Here is a 19,108-nt window from a genome sequence, read left to right on the forward strand (position 1 = left end):
TTGGCGGATTGGAAATACACACGTGTTTTTTTGCACAAAGCTTGCTTGGTACTGATAGAACACAAGTGCCCACTTAAAGCTGATCCCTAGGCACCTTTACTCTAAGTTCAACGGAACTTATTCCCAAGGGAGTTTGCATAGGACCTCATCCTTAACTGAATATGCATCCAACAAATCCATTGTGCTTATAGAAACATACGTTTTCTGTATGCATACCTGGTTATAGGGTGCTCACATGTTACTGCCTGTACTGTGTTTTTAACAATGTTTGAATACACAGAAATTTAGGTGAAACTTTTCCAGCCACTAATCTGCATGCCAGGAAAAGCTTCCCCTGCTTAATTTCTGCAAACCAGGCTATTAAAAGGTGCAAGAGCAGCAATACCAATGTCAAAGTTGGTCATATGTTCATATCCTGTCCACCAAGTACGGAGCCATTAAAGAGAATTCTGCCTGTTACAGCGTTTCTCACCCTGTTGAGCAAGCTGAAAATGCAAAATTTTCCTCTTCTACATAAATACATGCTCCGGGAGAGAGCGCAGGACAGGAAGGCCTGGTGTGCTATGGTCCATGGGGTCACGAAGAGTCGGACACGACTGAACGGCTGAACAACAACAACAACACAAATATTAGAAACACAAGAGCCTTTAGAAAGAGGCTTACTCTGTTCTTTGTATCTGGTGACCCTACCTTACAAAAACAGCCACTGTATAGCCCTTGCACACACCGTGTTACATAGATGCATTAACTGTGGCCAGGTAATTGCATAGAGCCCTCTTGGTAACACTGCTGAGCTCCAGAGTAGGCAGGTGCCTTGTCCTCAGGTTAACTTCACAATCATGTCCAGAGGGGTAGCCGTGTTAGTCCCTTGCAACAAAACCAAGAAAGAGTCTTGTGGCACCCTAAACACATTTATTATGGCATAAACTTTCACTGACACAGCTCACAAAAGCTTATGCCATAGTAAATGTGTTGGTCTTTAAGGTGTCACAAATATCTTCATAATAGTTGAGACTCATAAAATCCATAACACTAGTTAATGGTATATGATCAGGTGGTGATGTAATAAACCCAGCGTCAGAGGCAATGAGCCTATGTACACCAGTTGCTGGGCAGCATGGGTGGGAGGGTGCTGTTGCACTCATGTCCTGCTTGTGGGTTCCTGGTGAACAGCTGGTTGGCCACTGTGTGAACTTAATGCTGGACTAGATGGACCCTTGGTCTGATCCAGCAGGGCTCTTCCTATGTTCTCCTGTAAGTCTATACTTAAAATGCTTACTTGGGACTAACGTGCATTGAATTCAGTGGGACTTACAGCCTGATCCTATGCCTGTTTACTAAGACGTATCTCATTAATAAATCTGTATGTCTTTGTAGGCAGGGTAGAATAAGGTTAAGGAGCCCCTTTGTGGGGCAGCTCTGGCTCCCCCACCTGCCCGTTCCCTGCCAGACGGTCATTTTGATGGTGCTGCTGAAAGGGTCGTCAGGGAAGGAGAACTGACCTCCTCAGAGCTTACCCACCTTGGGGCAATTTTTTACTGGTATCCACTTGTCTTAAATTAATACCACTGCTGGCTGCCTGTTCCCTGATCAAACCAATTTGTTGCTTTTATCACATCAGAAAAACTGACCTTCACCCCAGATAAACCCCCAAGTTATAACCATGTGTGTTTTTCTAGAACCTGACCTTTGTGTCAGAACTTCAGATAGGGTTTTTATTTATGTCTGCCTGCCTCTGGGTCACTGCCACTGTCATTCAAAATATGAACCAGCTGTTGCATTTATTTCATAATGTTGAATTAATCATTAATTCAGTCTACAGCAACATCACCATTACAAACTTTACTGGTGCGCAAAACAAACAGAAGGATAGGATCCCGATGCTGCCTTCTGTGGTAGTGGCTGTAACGCACACCTACTTGGGAGAACGCTCCACTGAGCAAAGTGCGACTTACTTCAGGGTAAACATGCATAGTCTTGGGCTGTGTCAGTAATATAACATTTAGGACCTGGATTCTAAAATTGCAGTCCTACACATGTCTACTGAAAGTAAATCCCATTGTGTTCAAAAGGGCTTACTTCCAGATACATATGGATAGAACTGCAGCCTAAATAGGGCTGCAGTGCAGGCTAGTATTTATTTTTCTCTACTCTATTATTCTTCATTATGATAGGTTTAAAAAAATGTTGCTTTTGGCATGTAACTCAAAGCTACTTTCCTACATATTTAACCACAGCAGTAATTTTGACCAGCTATAAGTGAAAAGTGCTGGATATACTTTATGTTCTTGAACTTTAGCAAGCAAATTATATAAAAGAAAATCTGTTTTACTAAAAAGAAATAATGGGATTAAGGGTGCAATCCTATGGCCACTAGACAACATCTAGATGGCCATAGGATTTTTTGTTTTCTGGGAACCAACCTCAGAGCCAGTGCTCCGAGGTCGGTTCCCAGAAAACTGACTCCCTACCCTCTCCCCCACTGCCTTGTTGGCAGCATGGTTCATCCCAGGTTCTGCACTCGTAAGAGCAGTGCAGAGTGGCCGAAAAAGGGGTGTTCCTGGGGGCAGGGAAGGGACGGCAGAAGCGCCATTACAATGCTTCCTATGCACCATCCGGCTTCCCCCCACTCCCTAGGCACCCTGGCTAGATAGCCAAAATCGGCTGTGTAGCTGCAAATGCAGGGTGGCCGGAGCACGGAGGAGAAGATCCCCTCTGTGATCTGCTCTCCCTGCATTGGAAAGTTGGTCACCTCCGAGTTTGGCTGCAATCCTATGCAAAATTAGGCATGCCTGGGCCATTTGGTTTCAGTGAGTTTACTCTTAACTGTGCATAGGATTAGTCTCTAATATGCATTGATTTCTGCTCACCTGCTTCACATTTAACAGAATGAGTTAAAACAGATAGTAGTTAGAGCCCAAGCAGTAGATAAGAATTCCCTCATATGTTCAAAAGAGGAAGGGCTTTAAAAATTAAGGCTGCAAGCCTCTGCATGAATACCTAAGAGTCAGCCCCACTGAACAGAGTGGGGCTTCCTTCTGAGTAAACATGCATGGGATTGCACACTAAGGTCACATTCACATGATCAAATAGAGCAATGGTGACTTAAATAAACCACTGTGGTTTGCAGCACATGCTGGGTGCCAGTGGGCATCTGTTCAGTAACCCACCCACCCCCATAGCTTGTTGCGTCACCTGAACCTGGTGAGGGTGGATTGTTGTCATAGTTAACAAATCACCCAGAACCCATGGACTCTTTTAGGGTTCTGAGAAGACATAAATATGCATATTTATTCAGAAGTAAATCCCGCTGAGTTCAGTGGATCTTACTTTCAAGTAATTGTGCACAGGATTGTGTGTAGTCTTAACAGTACAACTCTATGCATGGTTACTCAAAGTAAGTGTCATTCCTAGCTAAATGTGCATATACCCCACATATACTTTTCTGAACCCGGGGATTTGAGAAAAGGATTAAACACCTTTGCATTCGTGAGGTACCCAGAGACCCTAGTTAAGGTATGAATACCTTGCATCTATTATTTATCCAAGCCCATTCCAGATTGGGCAGCAACTGGGTAGCAATATGTTTATTTTGCTATCTATGTTTGTTCTTTTCCAGAGTCAGAACCTTGATAAAGCATCTACCACTATGCCTTGATTAATCCCAAATTTCTGTTGTGTACACAGTGAAATTGCCATTGGAGGGCACTGCCTTTACAGAAGATGAAAATAGCTAGATTTTAACCCAGACCCAGTCATTATGATCTCAGTTTAACAATGAGCAAATATAAATGCATTCTTGTTGGGCCAGAGTTGTTGGAATTCCGCCACTTTCATGCCAAATGATTATTTCAGTTTAACAAATCTTTAATGCTCTTTAACTCTCATTTCTGTTGAAAGTGGATTTACAGTGAAGAGGACTCAGGCATATGAGTTCTTCTTTAGAGAGGAGTGCATACCCCTAACTGCTTAAATGTTTGGTCATTTGAACGTACCTCACCCGTTTCCAGTGTGCCTCTGTGCACCATAGACAAAAGGCTACTTTTTTCTCAGTAGAAAACTGCGAAGAGGAGAAGTGTGGGATAGCATCTTATGACTCATAGACCCTGTTCCTCTGGAGAGGAATGAAATAGCAAGACATGCATACACTATTATGTAGTGTATGACCAGTGCAGAAGTAAGATACACCCTGCACCCTGAACTATCTTATGCAGATTGCATTTGTTGATGTCAATATAATTGGAGGCCTTTGGGCAGGCAGGGTTAGAAACGCTGCCCCCACTGAAATTTCTTCTCCACAACTATTAAAGACAACTAAACTACTATAAATGCAGTGAAATGTGCCAAGGTAGCTAATTGGGGTGGGATGGCATCAGTTCCCCTCCCTTCACCTGATCTTAGCTGTGGTATCCATATGAATACCTGAGATGGTATTCATATGTATCTCTGTAGAACCAGGTTCTCCTTTCAGAAGAACTGCTGCTCCTTTATCATTCACCCAAAGACTTCCTGGGCAGGTCCTTGGGCTACATGGCAGGCATTGGGTGAGCATTTGTTCACAAGGTGCACTCTTGCACTCAAACCAGTCCTGAAATCAGCTGCTAATACCATTGGAAACATGCTACTCAAGTGAAGACACAATAAGATTAGCCCCCTGTTGACATCATCCTGGGAGGCTGATTTAGAAAGAAAAGGGAGGCAAGACCTGCCTTGCTCCAAAATGGTAGCAGAATAAGATGCCTGTGCTCTTGATTTCCAGGCTGTAAGTGACTTTCTGTAGGATTGGGGTGGGGGGAGATGTTAAGTCCACTAAAGAGGGTTCCATATTTTGGTGACTGTGGAATGAAGGTCTTCTTTATTCCTGCTTCTTTCACTGAATGTCAAGAAAGCCTTTGATAGGGTTCAGTGGGAAGTTTTGACCACAGTGATAATAAAGATAGGCTTTCCTAGAAGCAATTTAGATTTGGTCAATGGCCTGTATAAAGAACCAACTTCACAGGTAATATTAATGTGGTTCATTCAACCCCCCTTTCTCTTCTATAGAGGTACCAGCAAGGATGCCCTCTTTCCCCTCCATTATTTAACCTCACCTTGGAACCACTTGAGAGCCTCGTGTGGCGCAGAGTGGTAGGTGGCTGTATAGCAACCAAAACTCTCCCCACGACCTGAGTTCGATCCCAGCGGAAGCTGGGTCTCGGGTAGCCAGCTTAGGTTGACTCAGCCTTCCATCCTTCCGAGGTCGGTAAAATGAGGACCCAGCTTGCTGGGGGAAAGATAGTCACGACCGGGGAAGGCAATGGCAAACCACCCCGCTACAGTCTGCCACAAAAACGCTAGCGCAAGCGGCATCCCTCTAGGGGTCAGTAATGACCCGGTGCTTGCACAGGAGGAACCTTTCCTGGAACCACTTGCCTGCTCCATCAGGCAATCACAGGAGATAAATGGAATTCAAATGGGTAAACAAGAGGTTAAATGTGATCTGTATGCAGATAAAGTTCTACCTTTTCTATCTAAACCAGATCAATCTGTGTCTAATTTGATGATATAAAATTAATTGGGGGAAATGAAACTATCTACATGTGTCATTCCTGTTGTTCTTACCCATTTATTTGGAAACCTTCCATCTAACAGATGGAGATTATTTTCTCTAGGGATATGAAGGAAACAATATACGGGCTGAATTAGATTCCTTACTGGCTCAAATTGAGACGGACTTAACCAGATGGCCTGGACTTACGCTGTGCCTGTGGAGAGGAAGATAAATATGGTTTAAAAAATCATATCACAAGGTTGGTACATGTCCCGAGGGGCCTACTGATCTCAAACCTGCCCAAGGATTTTAATAAAATGAGACTACTGATCTTTTCTCTGGGGTAGGAGAGCATGGATGCACCCTGCAAGCAGTAAGCTGCAACTTCTGGTAGATCCTGTGCTGTGCTGTTGAGCTTGCATAGGCAAGCACTTGGAAGCAAGAAAAGAAATGAGAATTTCCTTTGTGGCTGCAGCTGGAAAAGCAATATATGTGATGAGCACTGGGCGGCCTCCGGCTCTTGACATCTTGGGTCTCACTCTCAATATTCAATAGCAGCTACTGCTGCTAGCAAAACCTGGGTCTCCTTACCTGTATTGTTAGAATTTGATCCTTAGTCGCACAATGAATTGATGCTGTGGCGAAACCTGGTGATTAAAACAGAAGGCAGGCCTGGGCTCTCACATAGCTGAACAAGGATAGAGAGTTTGACTCCAACTGATAATACCCTTTCCAATATTTCTAGATGCTGCAAGCAGAATTCCCTCTTCCTCATGTACCTGCTTGACAATAATTCCAGCTAAACCAAATGCCTGTCTCATTTGGCCTGGGTGCCCTAGGAGCCTCTGATACACCACACCTGTTGCCAGTATTGCATTCACTGAACTGGTAAATGTGGAGGCATGGAATAGTTCTCTCAAAATGTATTCCAGCTGAATGTTTTCTGGAATCTGTAGCATTTGTCAGTATCAGGTTACCTTAGTTTGTGGGTGTACATCTTTTTTCCATGTTTGGAAGACTTTTAGGGTTGGATGGGTTTTGACCTCTATGCCCTATCAATCTCTGGTGCTTTATCCCTGTCCTCATCACTGTATTCTGCATTGTGTCTGTCTTTATTGTCTATTGGCAATTTGCATTCTCTAACTGGGACTAGAAATCGTGGGGGGTGGGAAAATATTATGTGTGTTGTAAAACCAATGCAAATTGTTAAATAAAACAATATAGATAGATAGATGTTCTACTATCTATCTCTCTATTGAAAGCTTGGGGAGCGAACAGTGTCCTTCATCAGTCACACCTGGCACCTGGGAGTGCCTGAAGCAACAGATTATCCAACTGCCCAGAAGAAGAAATGCTGCGCCCCCAGGGACCTAAACATCTGGTGTTACCTAGCCCTGGTTGCTAGGTAGTACATTTCCAAGGGAGGGGCTATTTTGCCCTATGGTTACTATGGTAACACATAGAGCCTCCAAAGAGCAGCTGTTTGAAAGTTCTTCCTCTATGGTTACTGCAGAACCTTTAAAGAGCAACACTTGAACCGCCACAGCAGAAGCACCACCAGCAGAAGCGGCAGCATCAAAGGCATGGGGAGTGGGCAGTATACATCCTTATCCATCCAGAGCCTTCACAGTCACTCCTGCCTTTAAAAACAAACTATTGTGTGTGTTTTTTTATCGTCAGCTGACTTAGAGCCTATTGTCGGAAAGAAAGGTGGGATATAAATAATTTAAATAAATAGTGTAGAGAGGTCATGATAAGTATCAGCCAACTATAACTCTGGAAAGTGCCGCTCTTTACACCTTCATGCACTCAAAGAAGATGTGGCAATTATAGTATCATCAGTGGTTTTTCTGCTGTGATGCACTTCTCTTTCTTTCGCTCAGCAAAGGATGGTTTGAAAAGCTCAACAGGACAGGAAAAGAGACTGTTTTCAGAAACTTTAGAGGATGGATGTATTCTCTGTTCCTGGTCCGCTAGTCTTTTCAAACCAACCACAGAAAATATATCTGGTAATTAAAAAGTTATTTAGGGTGCAATCCTATGTATGTTTAGACAGAAAAAGTCCTATACTTCTCAGCATTCCCCAGCCTGCTATTCTGGCTGGGGAATGCTGGGAGCTGTAGGACTTTTTTCTGTCTAAATATGCATAGGACTGTGCCCTTAATTATTCTCATTCTCGGGGGAGGGGGGGGGTTGCAGGTTGAAAGGGCATTTTAAATGTTAAAAGGAATTGTACTCCATCTATTCTTCAAAGATATTTTGACAAAGTAAATGAAAAGATGGTTTCCTCTTGCAAATGCTAAGTAGTATAAAGAAGTACAGAAGACAACAACAACTCAACTATCTTAATTTGTAGGGCTTGGCTTGAAATGCGTAAAGGCATTCATAGTTTCCATTTCCAGAAAAAAGAGCAAGAAACCCGTAACACAGAAACATTTGATGTGAGGAGAGGACATGCATAGTGATACTACTTCAGGAAAAGGGAAGTAACCATCATATATGACCATTGCCAACTTGGGGGTAAGTTCTTTAGAGGTGAGTGAACTATCGTCTCCAGAGGATCTCTTTACTGGCCCAGTGGCCTCCTCAAACTCTCCCTCCCAAGGGGTCTCTTCCTGGCCCAGTGGCCTCTTCAAACTCTCCCTCCTAGAGAGTCTCCATTCCTAGCCCAGTGGCTTCTTCAAACTATCCTCCTGAGAGGTCTCTTTCCTGGCCCGGTGGCCTCCTCAAACTCTCCCCTTCCCCCAGGGTTTCTTTTATTGGCCCAATGGCCTCTTCAAGCACAGACAACAACAACCAACTCAACTATCTTAATTTGCAGGGCTCGGCTTGAAAAGCGTGAAGTGATTAGGGATGGGGGAGAATTTCTCCCCGAAACTTCGGGGGGCCGAGTGCCAACGCATTCGGTCCTCCGAAGGTTGTTCGGGGAGAAATTCTCCCCCCCCCCCGGATGGGACTTACCTTTCACGAATGTCGCTCCCGGTGGCGGGTCCCGGCGGCGGTTCGGCAGGTCTTCATCAGGGGCGGGGGCGGCAGCCGGTCTTTCGACCGGCTGCCGTCGCTGCCATTACAAGAAAAGTAAAAAAAAAAACCACCCCTGTGATAGGCTACGTAACGATTTACGTAGCCTATCACGGCTAGATTTGCAAAGTCAGCCGTGATAGGCTACGTTAATCGTCACGTAGCCTATCACGGGTGACCTAAAAAAAAAAAACGCGTATGCTAATGGCGGCCCCCATAGGGGGGGCATAGGCCCCCATAGGCCATAGGCCCCCATAGCGTTGCCCTTATTTTCGCCGTAGTCTACGTAAATCTTTACGTAGACTACAGGGACCAAATAAGGAATGCGAATGGCGGCTCCTTATGGGGGCCGCCATTTGCGTACGCGCTTTTTTTTTTTTTAAGTCACCCGTGATAGGCTACGTGACGATTAACGTAGCCTATCACGGCTGACTTTGCAAATCTAGCTGTGATAGGCTACGTAAATCGTTACATAGCCTATCACGAGGCTTTTATTTTTTTTTTACTTTTCTTTTGAAGTTCGCGGCCGGGGAGACGGGGCGCTTCTCCCCGGCCTGAATTTCGGTCGGGCGAGGCGGGAAGCCTCCCCCCCCCTGGCCTGAACTTCGGGGGGAGAAGCGAAGTGCCTCCCCCCCACCGCGAAGCAAGCTGCGAGACCAGGTAAGTGACTTTTGTACATCCCTAGAAGTGATGCATAGATTCCATTTCTAACTAGAGAGAAAGAAACTCAGAAAAGCAGAACAGAAAAGCATCTGATGTGAGGTGAGGAACATGCATAGTTACACTACTTCAGGAAAAGGGAAGAAAGCATCACGGATGAGCATTACCAACTTGGAGGTAGGTCTTATAGAGGGAGGTAATCTCTCCAGCTCAGAGGGTCTCTTTCCTGGCCCAGTGGCCTCCTCTGACTACCTGCCCCAGAGGGCCTCTGTTTTTGCCCGGTGGCCTCTTTAAACTATCCACCCCAGAGGGTTTCTTTTCCTGGCGCAGTGACTCCCTCACACCATCACTTCCAGGACAGTCTCTTTCCTGGCTTCCTCAAACTATGCCTCTGACAGAGTCTCTCGGAGCCCAATGGCCTCTTCAAGTACAGATAGCAACACCTCAGCTATCTTAATTTGCAGGGATTGACTTGAAAAGCTTAAAGGGATTCATAGATTCCATTTTCAACAAAAGAGCAAGAAACTCATAACACGAAAGCATTTGATGTGAGATCAGGAACATGCATATTATACTACTTCAGGAAAAGGGAAGAAGGCATCATAGAGGAGTGTTATCAACTTGCAGGTAGGTCCTTTAGAGGTAGGTAAACTATCCACCCCAGAAGGTCTCTTTTAATGGCCCAGTGGCCTTCTCAAGCTATGCCTCCCAGGGGCTCTCTTTCCAGGCCAATTGGCCTTCTCTGACTACCCTCCCCAGAGGGTCTCTGTTTTTGCCCAGTGGCCTCTTCAATCTATCCACCCAGAGGGTTTCTTTTCCTGGCCCAATTGCTTCCTCAAACTATCCTTCCTAGAGGGTCTCTTTTCCTGGCCCAGTGGCCTCTTCACACTCTCCCCCCGCCCCGCTTGAGTTTCTTTTACCAGCTCAGTGGCCTCCCCAAACTATCTACCCCAGAGGGTCTCTTTCCTGGCCAGGTGGCCTCTTCAAGCACAGACAACAACAACTCAACTATCTTAATTTGCAGGGCTTGGCTTGAAAAGTGGAAACGGATTCATAGTTCCCATTTCCAACAAGAGACCCAGAAATTAATAAGACAACAGTGAGGAAGATTCATAGTTACTCTACTTCAGGAAAAGGGAAGTAAGCATCATAGATGAGCATTACCAATTTGGAGGTAGGTCCTTTAGAGGTAGGTAATCGATCCACCCCAGAAGGTCTCTTTTAATGGCCCAGGGGACTCCTCAAACTATCCCTCCCAGGGGGTGTATCTTTCCTGGCCCAAGGGACTCCTCAAACTCTCCCTCCCAGGTGGTCTCTTTCCCGTCCTGTTGGCCTCCTCCAACTATACCTCCCAGAGGGTCTCTTTCCTGGCTCAAACTGTCCTCCCCAGAGGGTTTATTTTACTGGCCCAGTGGCCTTTTCAAGTACAGTCAACAGCACCTCAACTGTCTTAAATTTGCAGGGCTTGGCTGGAAAAGCGTACAGGGATTTATAGTTTCCATTTCCAACAAGAGAGCAAGAAACTCATAACACAAAAGCATTTGATGTGAGGTGAGGAACATGCATAGTTATACTACTTCAGGAAAAGGGAAGAAAGCATCATAGGTGAGCATTACCAACTAGGAGGTAGGTCTTGCAGAGGTAGGTAATCTCTCCATCCTAGAGGGTCTCTTTCTTGGCCCAGTGGCCTCTTCAAATTATTCTCCCCAGGGGGGTTCTTTTACTGGCCCAGTGGCCTCTTCCAATTATCCTACGTAGAGGGTCTCTTTTCTTAGTCCAGTGGCCTGATCAAACTCTCCCTCCTAGGGGATCTCTTTCCTGGCCCAGTGGCCTCTTCACACTAACCCCGCCCCCCAGGGTCTCTTTTCTTGGCCCAGTGGCTGTCCCAACTATCCACCCCAGGGGGCCTCTTTTACTGGCCCAGTGGCCTCTTCACATTATGTTCCCCAGAGGGTCCCTTTCCTGGCCCAGTGGCTTCCTCAACCTATACCTCCCAGAGAGTCTCTTTTCTTGGCCCAGTGGCCTCTTCAAACTATACCTCCCATGGGGTCTCTTTCCTGGCCAGTTGGCCTGTTCAAGCACAGACAACAACTCAACTATCTTAATTTGCAGGGGTTGGCTTGAAAAGTATAAAGGGATTCATAGTTTCCATTTCCAACAAGAGAGCCAGAAATTCATAAGACAAAAGCAAGTTGAGGAACAAGCATAGTTAACACTACTTCAGGAAAAGGGAAGTAAGCATCATAGATGAGCATTACTAATTTGGAGGTAGGTCCTTTAAAGATAGGTAATTTATCAACCCCAGAGGGTATCTTTTCTTGATCCAGTGGCCTCCTCAAACTCTCCTTCCTAGAGGTCTCTTTCCTGGCCCAGTGGCCTCTCCATACGCTCTCCACCCACCCACTCCGAGCGTTTTTTTACTGGCCCAATGGCCTCCTGACACTATCCTCCCCAGAGGGTCTGTTTTACTTGCCCAGTGGTCTCTTCAAACTATCCCCCTCAGGGGGTCTCTTTCCTGGCCCAGGGGCCTCCTCAACTATCCCTCCCAGGGGGTCTCTTTCCCGGCCCAGGGGCCTCCTCAACTATCCCTCCCAGGGGGTCTTGTTCCTGGCCCAGGGGCCTCTTCAAACTATCCTTCCCTGACGGTCTTTTACTAGCTCAATGGCCTCCTCAAACTATACTTCCTAAAGAGTCACTTTCCTGGCCATGTGGCCTTTTCACAATCCCCTCCCATCTGTTTCCTGGCCCAGCAGGCTCCTCATACCCTCCTTCCCAAAGGGTCCCTTTTCCTGGCCCACTGACCTCTTCATACAAACCTCTCCAAGGGGGTCTCTTTTCTTGGCCCAGTGGCCTCCTCAGACCAAGCCCCCTAAAGCAGGGTTACTTGTTTGCAAAAAAATTTGGTTATTTGGGCTCTCCATAGGCACTACTGAGTACCAGAGGTTTTTAATTTAGCTTGGAAACAAACTAAATGTGACCCTTGTAGCACTTTGGAGTGATTTGCTGCTGAATTATGAAATCAAACCAGCATTTTTTTCTTTATCAGGGTGCGTGTGTGTGCAAACTATGCAGCATTCTGCATAGAGTCTGGCCCACAGGTGGCTCACTTCAGCTTGTTCCTGTCATAGTAATTCAGGGCTAGACAACCTTTCGGGCCCATGGGAACATTTGGAAATTTGAGAAACTGTCCTGGGCACAACCATAAAATGGCTGCCATGGGTGGGCATGGCTAGTCACAAAGGTCAAGTAACCTGCCTAGAGGCATTCATGGGAGATTAGGCAATCTGCTCCTACTTCACTTTGAAGCAATCTCAGCTGCCAGTAAGAATATATACAGATATTTAAAAAAATAATAATTGAGGAGTAGGGTGCCTTGGTGGGAACCAAGGAAGGTGTCTGGGGGCACATGGGGCACAATAAACAATTTATCATAAGATCCAAACTGGCGAATAATCTTTACAGGAGGTTGGAATTAGTTGCCCAATAACCACTGAAAAGTATAAGATCTTTAGAGAACTGATGGACAAGAGCTCTTTTTAAGTTGGAAAATTCCTTCTGAAGTAGGAATTAATAATTCCTCAAATATCAAATTAGGTGTTGCGAAGGATATTCTTGTAACGATTTTGTATACAAATAATCATTTTTTGCCAGTCAGAAGGGACTGCTCCATCTCATGTTTGAATGTAATTTAATTAACACTGAACTGCTCTCTCATCATTCCCATGGAGTAAATGAAAGAAAGGGACACACATCTGTAATCCTGAGGAGGCCAGATGAGCAGCTTACAGAGATGAGATCCAGGGCAAGGAAGTTAATTTAAGCACTGCCTAGATTGGATGGCCTTCCATGGAGCACAGTGATAGATCCTGCTGGACAACAGGAAGACCTCTTGAGTGGGAAGGTGGAAGGAGAGTACTAGCCAAGATTCACTTGATCATGGCCCTTGCTCACATGCCCAGGGTAGCACTGATCGCCACTTTTGGGGTCGGGAAGGAATTTTCCTCCAGGATAGATTGGCCAAAGTTCCTGGAGGTTTTTCGCCTTCCTTTGGGCATCCAGGAGGGGTCACTTGCTAGGTTAACTGACGAGTTGTATGAAAGAAGAATATCATGAAAGATGATAATAATAAACAAGATCCAACTGGCATAAAAAGAGGAATAAATTTATTGATAAGCACATTTTGCCTCCTTTGTTTTTTTCATTATATAATGAGTACAAATCCTATGGTTATCGGCACTATCTAGCCCTAAACTGATTTAGGAGCCATTTTATCTTGGGGCATTTCCATGAGCAGTTTACTCTGAACTGGCTGCATGTGGGGATACATGATGTCGTGGCCAACCAGCAGCCGCCCAGAGTTTATCAGGGAAAAACTGGTTCTTCTGAGTCTGCTTACAGTCTGACTTTTCCTCTTTACTTCAGCTCAGTTATGGTCCTGGTGGGGTGTGTTCCATCAACTGCACTGGCATCGGTATCATAGTCCTGTCCATGGGGGCATGTAGCCCTGCCCATGCGGGGTGTCACTCACCTGTCTGTGACCTCACTGACCCAACCCTTTCCCTCCCTGTTTTCTGGAAGTTTCACCTCCATTTTGGAGCAGGATGCTAAGGGACCAACTTTTTAAAAAAACTTTGAAAATAAGCACTAGATCACTAGTGTGTATAAGCATGCTATCATGGGCAAGCAAGTACTCCCACTACAGCCTGAAAATCAGGTTTATCTCAAGTCAGTTCCCTAGAACTACAAGTGGGAAGGATCCACAGCTAATATTCCTTTGTGTCCTTTGGACCCAGGAAACGGTGCTGCAAGCATCATAGTCCAGTTTTTGTATTACACGCTAAGGCGCAATCTCATTATAACACTATTGTGCAGTTCTTCCATCAATACGCATACCCTCTATGTCAGTATCTCACTATCACTCAGTCACGCAATAGCACTAACATGCATTTGCACTATTGTGCAATAGTGCAAATGCATCATGGTGCACTTTCGGGAACAAGCCCCATTGACTTGCTATCGCTATCGCACATTAGTTCAGGGGTTCCTGGTAACTCCTGTTGTAGTCAATGAGGCTTGTTCCTGAAAGTGCACTGTCATGTGTTTGTGCTGTCGCACCATAGCGCATTTATTCAGGGGTGCCTGCTAATGCAGACACTTGGTGCCTAGAGGGAAAGGGAAAAAAAATAGGCAGAATCGGGCATAGGTCTGGGAAGTCTACTTAGAATTAACTCCCATTGTGGTCAATGAGGCTTTTTCCCCAGATTGCCATTAAGGGGAGTAGAGCCTGGAGGGGAGGGCCTCTCTTAATGGTTGAGCAGCCCCTGCCAGTCTGATGATGTTCACTTCCAATCCCCCACCCACCACCCAGAAGTATGTTTCTGGCAGTGACTTATAATGGTGCGATGCAGTTCTTCGTGGAGCCCTGTGTGGGGCCATGCCGATTCCATGAAAAATCCAGTATTCCTTGTTTGCTTCACCCTTCTGTTGTCGTGGAAACACAGCCTTGGAAGTTATTCAAAAATGAGGAGCAAGAAGGAATGTAAGCTTGCACAAAGGAAATGCAAGCAGACAATAAGGGATAAGAAAAGTATTTTGAGGAGCATATTGCTAATAACATCAAGGCCAGCAATCAAGAATTCTTTAAATGCAGAAGCAGGAAACCTGGCTAGGGAGGCAGTTGGACCATTAGATGACAGTTAACGGAAGATAATGAGAGTGCAGAGAAGCTGAATGAATTCTCTTCCTTTGTCTTCTCTTCACTGCAGAAAATGTAGGGCAGATACCTGTGCCTGAACTGATATTTTGGGGAAGCAAATCTGAAGAACTGAGCCAAATAGAGGTGACAAGAAATGAAGTTCTAGACCTTACTGACAAATTGAAAGCTAACGAATCATCGTATTTAAATAAATATGAAATTGCTGATCTTTTAACAAAAACAATTGAAAATAGAAGTGCCAATATCATGCTGCCCTCATACAAATCCATGGTGTGTCCACACTCGGAATATTGTGTACAGCTCTGGTCACTGCAGCTCAAAAATGATATTGCAGGGTTGGAAAAGATGCAATTAGCCTGCTAACTGTTTGCTATTAAAATCTGCTGTTTCTAATACCATTCTTTTATTAATAATGTATTTATGCAGCTAGAAGAGTTATGTTACCAATAAATATAAAAAGTAGTTTTCATAGAAAGGGATCAGCTACATTAGTAATTCACATTTCAGTAAATATCAATTTACACTGCATTGTGAATGATATTCTGTGGGGTGGATCCAGACTTAGTAATGCTTAAAGTAGACCCACTTATTTCAACAGGTCTACTGTAAAAATAACTATCTCTGGATCCAACCCACAGTACTTATAAAAAGAAAGGTGTCATGCATCAGGCTTACCTTGAAATCATACCACTGCATTGTAAGGAAGTTAGCTGTGGTTCCCAGTGTAGAGAAACTCCACACATGGTCATAAACTCTTTTTATTCCTCTTTTTTTTTTTTTTAAGGGCTGTGCAACCTGCACTGAGGCCATGATGGAAATACATCACGAGGCAAGCCAGGACTAATTTGATTGGATATAATTATTATTTTGATCTATCTATCTTTTGGATATATACCTAGCCTGCCTGCAAAGCAGCACCCAAGGTGACCATAACAGTCAATGTAAATACATATCTTAAAATAAAAAACAAGAATTACAACATGTTGCACATAAGTGCAGATAAAACTCTAAGAGCAAACTGAAGAATTTAAAAAATCAAGAACAGAAGCTTAAAAAACAACCAACAGTACAGATAAAATATTCTCAGCAGGCCAAATGTCCCCTCAGAATTGCATGCACCCATCAAATGTGCCTCTGATGTTGCTGACGATTGTTAAAACCTGGGTAGGTCATATAGGAGAGCAATGGGCAAGTTGTGGCCCTCCAGATATTTTGGCCGACATCTCCCATCAGCCCTCCCTAACATAGCTAATAGTAAGGGCTGATGGGAGTTGTAGGCCAAAACATCTGACTAGGTTACCCACTTTCCATGGGTAACCTGGTCCCAAGTTGTGTAAGGCTTTAGGCAATAACCAGCACTTTCAATTGTACTTGGAAACATAATGGGATCCAGTGAAGTTGTAACAATGGAGTCGCATGCTCCCTGTCACTGGCCCGAGTCAACTGTCTGGCTGCAGCATCCTGGACCAACTTAAGTTTCTAGACAGTTTTCAACAGCAGCCCTACATAAAGAACATTACATTAATCCAGTATAACTTGTAGTATTACATCCTATAAGCATAGCAGACACCAGAAGACTTGGCATTTTGGTTCGTGGACATGTTGTGCTGCTTCTGTGGGGAAGCTCATATTTGATGCATATGAAGGGCCCAAGGCTCGCTCCTTGGAGCTGTGCTTGGACCTGAGAGGACTATACTGCCCCTTCTTCCTCCCCTACACAGCCTTGAGTAGCTCACCACAAGGGGTGTCAGAACCCCAAATAGGAGACTCCAGTAGAAATGTTGTCTGATCCAAGGGAGGTTCTCACAAGCCTTCACCACATTGTGTGAACCCCCCATTATTGAAATAATGGGTGAGTGTGTTCTCCTGGCCACACAAGCTAACCACTGATATGCATTGTGGCCATGCCTTCTGCCATGGAAACATTTCCCCACTGTCTGTGTGTTTGACCAGTGTGAGAAAGGGCTCTATATGCATACCGATGTAAGCACATAGAGCTCCTCCATGTAAGAAGGAAGCTGTCAAGTGACACCGGTATGCACTTAGAGCCCTTCCCATGCTGGCTGAATGTGTGGACAGCAGGGAAGCATTTGTGCCATGGGTCTGGCAACTAGAGTGCTTGGCAGCGGCAAGCATAAGTTGCAGGGGCAGGACTAGTTACTTCAACACATGGGGCATTGTATGAACCTGGCAACAGGTATGGGAACGCCAAAATGGTTCCAGATAAACTTTTCAGGAGTAGGTGCCTCAGGAAGACTTTCCAGAGCAGGAGAAGGAAGCCCTTTAATAGGGAAAGGGGAGGCTATCCAAGTATGGAGAGCAGCATGAATGAAAACATGGAGACTGGAGTAGGGACATGGGAGTCTTAACAGCTAAAGGGACTGACATTCTCAAAGTACTGAGAATGTCAGCCAAAAGGCCACAAGCAAAGGCAGATTATCAACCAGAAAATGTTATTGTTGCCTTTCCGCATTCTGTTAAATATCTTTTATTAGGGCAGCACAGGCTACTGTAAACGTATGCAAGCTTTGCGGTTCTGTAGGATTATTTGACACATTTTTTTGCCCGGCTCATCAGCCAAAAAGGGTCCCACACCCATATACAACCAATAAAACAAGACAATCCCGTCCAGAGGCACTAAAAGACATGACTCAAAATGAAATGGATGAGGAGGAAAGACAAATTCAGGCACAAATTCTTAAACTTTAGTTCTTATAGCAACCCAAGGTATAGTCTGAAGGCAGATGAGGCAACCACCTTGCTGAAGCTAGCAGGTTTGGGGCTGGTCAGTGCTTCGAGGGGAAACTGCCTGGGAACCACATGTAGCCACCTTGAGTTCCATGATGGAAGAAAGGTAGGATAGAAATGTAATAAGTAAATAAATAAACCAGCTGGAATGGAAATAGTTCAGGGAGAGGAGCCTGATGTAACTGGTCTCTCCCCGTTTTGGGAGCTTGGGGTCCTCTTGGATTTGTTCTGTGTAGGTTCCATTGCTGGATAATGATGGGCAACCCTCCAAGTATGCCCTCTCCCTCACATATTAGCCAGCTTGCTTCCCTCGGTGATCAGGTTTGTCCAGATTCTCATCCCTTGGCATGTGCAGCATCCTCGCAGTGAATCTTTATTGAACTACATGGTGGGTTGTGTTTTTAAATACTAACATGTGGAATCTGGCTACATTTTCCCACCGGGGCTTCATTGCTCTGTTCATTGGCCTGTTGGTGGAGTGGCTACGTTGCTGGAGAGATGTTTTTGTTCTGCTTCACCTGTATTATTGCTGATTGCCACATGTATTTGCTCTGGTTGCTGGTCTGTGTGTGCTGATGGAGTCTCTTGCACCCTCACTTGCTGTTTCCTTGGCAAGGCACTGTGTCATGTGAGCAGTTCTGGACAATGTGCTCCCAACCTGTGGAGACGCATCCTTGGATCACCTGGGGCTGCGATGTCCACATGCCTACCTGGGTGGGCTGCCCACTGGAGGAGCTTATGATTACTCAGGTGTAGACACGCATTTTTGGCTTGAGGGTGGTGTTTTCTATGAGCATGGCTACAGGGCTACTTGGAGAGGGAAACCCACAGGGCTCCCTGCCTGGCCACCTTGGTTCAGGCCCCCACATTGTTTATTTCAGGGCCAAGCCTTTGCCAAATGCTGCCAAGTGATCACTGGAGCCCACAGGTAAACCGCAGCTTGTGCACTCCAGACCTCACTTGGGGCCTGCACACCAGCACGGTATGACATGCCACTTAATTATGTCTGATTGTGCTTGCATGCTGAGGATGAACACCTCAGCAAAGCCAGGCTGGAGTCAAGAAGGTGGAGGGCGAGAAAACAGGATAGGCCCAGAGTGACTGTTGCTCACAACTTGCATTGCTGACATTAGAAGTACTGCTGAGGCCTGGAGGCTGTTGCTCTTGTCAAAGGAAGATACCTGTGGACTAGACATGTGCACGGAGGAAACCAGGGAGGGCAGGTGCACAGTAGCCCCAACTGCTGTGGGGTGCTGCTGGATTTGCAATCCCGCTGTTGACAGTGGAGCAAAGTGGATGGGGACCCATGTCCACAGTCAACGTCTGAGGATGGCGCATTGGCCATGTCTGCATCTGAACCCAAGAAAGATGACCTTGCCTCAGGGAATGAGTGGGACCTGTAGATGGGAGGAAGCCAGCCTCAAAGTCCATGT

At 45.4% G+C, this 19,108-nt stretch overlaps 2 long non-coding RNA genes across 2 annotated transcripts; both read left to right on the top strand.

Moving 5' to 3' along the window:
- Positions 1 to 5,555: 5,555 nt before the first annotated feature.
- LOC146350743 (uncharacterized) lies at positions 5,556 to 8,375 on the top strand. Its single transcript, XR_014789375.1, has 3 exons — positions 5,556 to 6,418; positions 7,044 to 7,240; positions 7,887 to 8,375. It is a non-coding gene; the product is annotated as an uncharacterized LOC146350743 (long non-coding RNA).
- A 1,297-nt stretch (positions 8,376 to 9,672) lies between these two features.
- On the top strand, positions 9,673 to 13,388 carry LOC146350744 (uncharacterized). Its single transcript, XR_014789376.1, has 3 exons — positions 9,673 to 9,838; positions 10,236 to 10,385; positions 10,674 to 13,388. It is a non-coding gene; the product is annotated as an uncharacterized LOC146350744 (long non-coding RNA).
- The last annotated feature ends 5,720 nt before the right edge of the window (positions 13,389 to 19,108 follow it).

This window comes from Heloderma suspectum, chromosome 3 (genome assembly GCF_057233095.1).
Source record: "Heloderma suspectum isolate Gila_16-S chromosome 3, 16-S_ref, whole genome shotgun sequence".
In the NCBI taxonomy this organism is placed as follows: Eukaryota; Metazoa; Chordata; class Lepidosauria; order Squamata; family Helodermatidae; genus Heloderma; species Heloderma suspectum.